Source organism: Oryza glaberrima, chromosome 2 (assembly GCF_000147395.1).
Source record: "Oryza glaberrima chromosome 2, OglaRS2, whole genome shotgun sequence".
Taxonomy (NCBI): Eukaryota; Viridiplantae; Streptophyta; class Magnoliopsida; order Poales; family Poaceae; genus Oryza; species Oryza glaberrima.
This window is the reverse complement of record NC_068327.1, coordinates 16,823,330-16,829,743: the sequence shown is the minus strand read 5'-3', so window position 1 is coordinate 16,829,743 and position 6,414 is coordinate 16,823,330.

Sequence of the window (6,414 nt, the reverse complement as noted above, 5' to 3'; positions counted from 1 at the left end):
AGATCGCCGGTCTCTTTGCTATTAATTGCGTTGTGGAAAACTCAGCTTTGCTTCCTCGACTGGTCACTTGATCCCCCTCATTTTTACTGACAGTACTGTTTCAATAAGTTTTCTAGTATTTACATGTTAAAATATAAGGGATTTTATTCATATTATTATATAGATAAAATCCCGATATTTTTGGAACGAATGAGGTAGTACGTACCTGTACTATCTGCATAGTTTCCTTCTCTTTTAGTGGCAGGTTATAACATACTAGGGCGTGAAGCTTGTGAGTATTGTAGGTAGGATTTATCCGGATACTCTAGGAGTCTAGGTGACTAGGTGCATGTTTCTTTTTTCCCTACTAGATATATGCCTATATATTAATGAGAATATATGTACCTTTCAAATATATTAGAGCATGGATGATATAAAATATGCTGATGTTACCATCACGACGGAGATCTGCCATGTTGAAATTAATTAAATGACAAGGACATCAGGAGGAGGAAAATAGTGGAGAAGGATGATGCCGTTTGTTAATGTTAATTAGCAAATATATACCACTATGGATTCTCAATTGAAATTTAAGCCACCTTTTGTTACAAAAGTTTTATTTTAGATCACCTTAATTAACTAATATTTTCACTCGAGACCAGTTAAATTTACATTTTTTTTTTACTAATTCTCTTCTATTGCCATATTTAACCATATCCCTCCAACAAAAGATATGGCTTGCGCACAAGAGAGGGGTCATGGTGTGTTGGAGCTAATGTACTCAAGGTGGTTCATGTGGTTAAGAAATGGTTTGGGATGGTCCAAATTACTATATAAAGATAAAATTAACTAGTCCAAAGTAAAAAAGATGGAACAAAGGGTGGGCTAAAGTTAAACTTGGTAATAAAGTGATCCAAACTGCAATTTAACAATAGTTAATTATATAAATCCACTAAGTGAAAAAATAACCTATGGTACGAGTTATGTCTATATTATTCAAATGTCTCTATACTATTTTAAAAGTGATAGAACTTACTCCCCTAAGTTTAAATCCCAAAATTGACACGTGCTCATTTTTACGGCTAATTATTTTGTTGGTGCTAGGCAACGTACCTATCGATATCGATATCGAGATGTGCATGGATACTTCATCAATATTTGCCAATCTTAAAATATGACACATCCTAATCCTACTCTTTCAAAAGATACTCATAGAGATAGGTGTGTGTATTTACGTTTATAGAGATAATTGTGTGCGTGTTGTGTACATTTATATTTATACTGTGTTTCTAAAAATATTGAAAATTCAAGAACTTGTGCATGTATTTAGTCATGTGGCTGTTACTGTATAACCGCCGCTGTAGCTTGATCGAGGTCTGGTTCCATCTTCCAGCTCTTTCATCTTTCATCTTTGCACCCAACCCAACCAAACAAGTCGCTCCTAACATGACAGAAAAGCCCACCTAACCGCGAACGTGCAGGCAGGTCGAGGGCTGAGCTGGCCGCTAACACACACTCATTAGAGCAGGTATAATAGCATGGTATTAGCCAGCTATAAACATATTTTAATGAGATAAACGATGAGAGAAGAACAGCGGGCTACAGATCTGTAGCCAGCTTCAGCACGGACTATAAGACGCAATATGTATAACAGGTGAGACTATATATTAATAGTATAGTAAGCGGCTATTAAATTGACTATAAATAAATTAAAGACGGTAGTAGGCTATACTATTAAACTTGCTCAGCAGTAGGTAATACGTACACTCTTTTTCAGTACAGTCCACATCTTTAAAGGACAAGTCATGTATGCCTCGAACAATAACTGGTTGGTCCGGAGCACAAGTCGCACAATCTTTTTCAGTGCTGAATAATATGCACTGTTCATTCCAGTGGGCCTCAATTTACTGACTCGTTCGTTATCACTTTCTTGCTGCTCCTCCATATTCGGTAACCTTTGATATTGTCTATTTTTTCGCACCTCCGTCTCACCGATTTCTTGCAGTAGGCAGCTGGCTTGTTCCTAGGCTGAGTCGTCGTGGCGTGCGGGGCGGGTGATGGCAATATAGGCCCTATTTGGATCCAAGGGATACTTTTTAGCCCTCCCTCAAATAACCTAAATAGCTCAAAAAGATCTAAAAGGGTGAGCTATTTAGAAATAGCCCACCCAAAAAAACTATCCCACCCAAGGGGTGCTAATTGGGGCTATTTTAGGTGGGGCCCACTGAAAAAGTGTCTTTTCTCTCTATCTCTCTCCATTAGAAGGTACATTAAAAGCCAGATAGCTCTCAAAATAGCCCTTCGATCCAAACAACTTAGAGCTATTTTATTGGAGGGCTATTTTCTTGTGCTAAAAAATAGCTCTCAAAATAACTCTTGGCTAGTTCTCCAAACAGGGCCGTAGTTGAGAAGAGGCCAAACTTGCCGCACATTAATTGAGATAAAAGCCTTCCATTTGTTGAAGTTTGGGTGCTTAAGCTTTATGGTGTGATTAGGACATGTGACTTTTCTTTTTCCTGGTTAATTACGACCCTTCAGGGTTGTAATCTTATAATTTTTTTTCTGCTCTATCAATAAGACTTCGCACCGTCTCGTGCGAGTCGTTCCAAAAAAATAAAGGACGTGTGACTTGACAACGACGGTAGCATAGGGGTTGACGAAGACGGCTGTGATGGATCTACCAGTGGTGGAAGGAGAGATCAGTTGGCCATCTTAGCCGACATGGACGATGCAATCGCGAAGGACTGGGGTGGACTCGATCAACATGGCGTGATGCTACGGCGTGCTACGGCGCGGCGAGAATGCGGTGCTGGAGGATGAGCGTGGCGGAGGTGCGGCGTTAGGGCAGCGGTCCTCGAAATAGGACGTCACGGATAGGATGGGCGTGGCACGATGGAGTTTGCATAACAAGGAAGAGAGTGAAAACTCTATTTGGTGCAGACATGCATGGGTAGGCTACCTCACACGACACGGTTTTCTACCGAGCCATCGCATAAAGCCCAAGATGGCATAGGATGAAGCCGATGATCATGATGGCACAGGGATGAAACCCATGATGGCTTGGATCAACCATATATAGTAAGTGTTTAGTGATTTTATGCTTTTGAATTATTTTTTAATGTATTTTCAAAGTATGTCAAAATTGTGTAAACTTTTGATAGAGATTTAAAACTTTTAACCTGAACTTTAAACTTTCTGCCCAAAATTTAAAACCTTCATCTAGATTTTGAAACTATTAACTTAAATTTTAAATATTCTACTGAATTTAAAAAAAATTAAATTTTAACTCAAAATTTAAAACTTTCAAATCAAATTTTAAAACTTTCATATCAAATTTCAAAACTTTAAACTCAACGTTCAAAACTTTAAACCCCAATTTCAAAAACTTTCGACTAGATTTTTAAAATCTTTCTACCACAAATTTAAAACTTCAAACTATTCCTTAAAAACTTTTAACTAAATTATTTATGTATTGTTTTTTAAAAATAATAATACTAACTATTGACATTAGTGTTAATATGCTCATCGGCGTAAGGCGCGCGTGGCTGTGCAACTTGCGTAGCTAGGATATGCGCGCAAACTAGCCAAGCCTGAAAGAGAGGGTGCATGACCAGTATGGTGCTGCTAGGGCATGGAAAGACATGAGAAATGCAGACTCCGATATCATGTGCTCCCTCCGTTAAAAGAAAACCACTTCTGGATTTAAATCTAGATAGAGAATTACGAGATGTCACGTGCTCAATGTGAGAGAGGGGGAACTGATATATACATAGCCAATATACACCAGTTATAACATATGCCCAAATAGAGGAGATATATATGGCAAGAAGAGAAAAGGTGGCTATATAAATGTGCAAATATCTATAATTTCTTTATAGTAGCGGCCATCAATCCACCTCCCGCTCGATCCTTCTTGGTTCTTCACCGTGGTGAGGGCTCCATTCCTCTTCCTTGTCTGTATTTCAAATTTTTTCCATGAGATTTGTCTACCATGGAAGCAGGATAAAGATGTTAGGATCGGTTAGGGTTTTCACTATACCTTGCACCGCCACCATCCATCTTCCTCGAAACCGTCTAGGAGGCCACTGTCGCCTCCCTCGGCCATAGACGCTGAAGCGTCCCGAGGAAATGTGTTAGAACTCAAGGTCGAAGTTGTCCTGCTAGCTTAGGTCCCCAACTCCCCATCGTTAAAGGCCCAAGGTGGAAAGGGCGAAAGGGCATGGCATGGGCTTTAGGGGCGGTCTGTCTTCTTGGGCTTGCCAACTGGAGGTAGGAAGGTCAGGCCAGCCTGGTTTGGTTGGCCTGGTGGGAGAGAAAATGAAAGGAATTGAGAAGAATAAGAAGCCAAATTAGACTTTAAATAGGTCTCGAAGGATTTCAATTCTATTTGAAAATTTTCCTATGAAAGTCTTTGAAACAAAAGATTGAATCATATAAAAGATTGAATCATATGCTATCCTTTGAAATTCCTATTAAATGGACAATCCTATCGAGATTTTGAAGGAAATTTAACAAGTGCTCTAACCTTTTGGAAATTTTTCTTTGAGTCTATCTCTCTCCTATAATTTTTTTGTTTTTCCTGCGGTCTAATCAAAAGGTTATTTCTGTGTTTTTTTTTTGTGTGTTTTGCAATCCTCTATTTTGAATTTGCATTCCTATCAAAATTCTGCATTTTTCTTATTCCTTTTTTTTCAATCCTGCTATTCAAAATAGCCCTTAGGAATTTTAGGGTTTGGATTAGGTGAGTTGGGTTAGGCTAATAGACTTTTAATTCTAAGTTTGAAAATTAGTTTCTTAAATATTTTAGTTCATGTTAAGGTTTTAGAAAATAAATAATATTTATTTCCTTTTTTTAATATAATTTATTGATTTAAATTAATTCGTAATCATGTTTTTAATAAATGTTGTACGAATTTCATATTTTAATTTAGAATTTAAATATGTTTTTTAATTATCCTCTGGATTTATTTATTTTATTTTTTTGCACTGGCACGGAAAGGGAAAATCCAATAAATACCAGCATGATGCAATTTGAAAAAGGTTTTATTATTCTAAATGTTTGTCTCCAAATTTTCAGATTCAACTATTCAAACTTGACAAATAACGCCCCCCCCCCCACTTAATCTGAAGTGGTTTTGGTTCTACGTGGCATTCGCGTTACAATCCGATCATTATTTTTTTATTAAAAAAAATCAATGAGCCACACCTATTAGATTCTCTCCCTTTTCTTATATATTTTCCCTTCTTCAGTGATTAAATTGAATTAAACTCCAACATGCTCGACCAGTTTCAGACTTTCAGTACCAGTTCACTTTAAAAACCAAAAGTGATACCGATATTATTTTTAGTGATGGTTTTAAATAACTAGGAATGCTGTGGTGGTCGGGATTGATGGTTGTGTGGTAATGTAAATTTCATAATAATATAATACTCCCTCCGTCCTAAAATATAACAACTTTTAGCCCTTAGAATTTATCCCAAAATATAATAACTTCTTCACCAATATTCTCTTCCCAACCAATCACAATCCTCCACTATTCACTTCTATCTACTTTCTTAATAACCGTGTTCAACTCTAAAACTTCTTATATTATGGAATGGACTCCACTATTTATTTCTACTTACTTTCTTAATAACCGTGTTCAACTTTAAAACTTCTTATATTATGGAATCTTATATTATGGAACGGACTCCACTATTCACTTCTACTTACTTTCTTAATAACCGTGTTTAACTCTAAAACTTCTTATATTGTGGAACGGAGGAAGTAGTTTGCTTTGTTTCTACTTCCCGAGTTAACTTATATCTGTCTTATGCTTATTTAGAATATAGGTTTTTTTAGTCTTTTTGGAAGGACCCACACCAAAGTAAAATATATATATATATTCCAAGCTAGAACATTAATCTTTGTTTCATCTGGATGTGTGTGTTGTTGGATGTCGACACTATTTGGTTTCAGCCGGAAAAAAAACGGCATTACAAATCCGAGAATTTCCACACTGGTGCTTGCCGTGCATAAACTTACGATATAGATGCAATCTATCTATTATATTACTAGCAAAAAAACCCATGCGTTGCATTGGGGGAAGAAAAAAATAGTAATTAGTGTGTGGGAGCATAAACACCAGGTTCATTGAGGTCTTTATAGCCGAATCGAATCTTTCTAGTGCAAATAAGACGCTAACATGATATAATTATTTGTTGCTCTAAATCCACTGACATGGATACTAAACTTTGAAACCAAAAAAAATATTTACTTTTTTGTCATGTATTATTATGAGTCAATTGCAGTACTTTGTTATTTTTTTACTCGATATTGATAAGCACTTTTTTTTATATTATAAAGAGTAGCCATAATATAAGATATATTTTTTGCTAGCTATCAGATCAACCTCACTGCACTCCAATTGCATAACCACTCACTTAAATAATCAG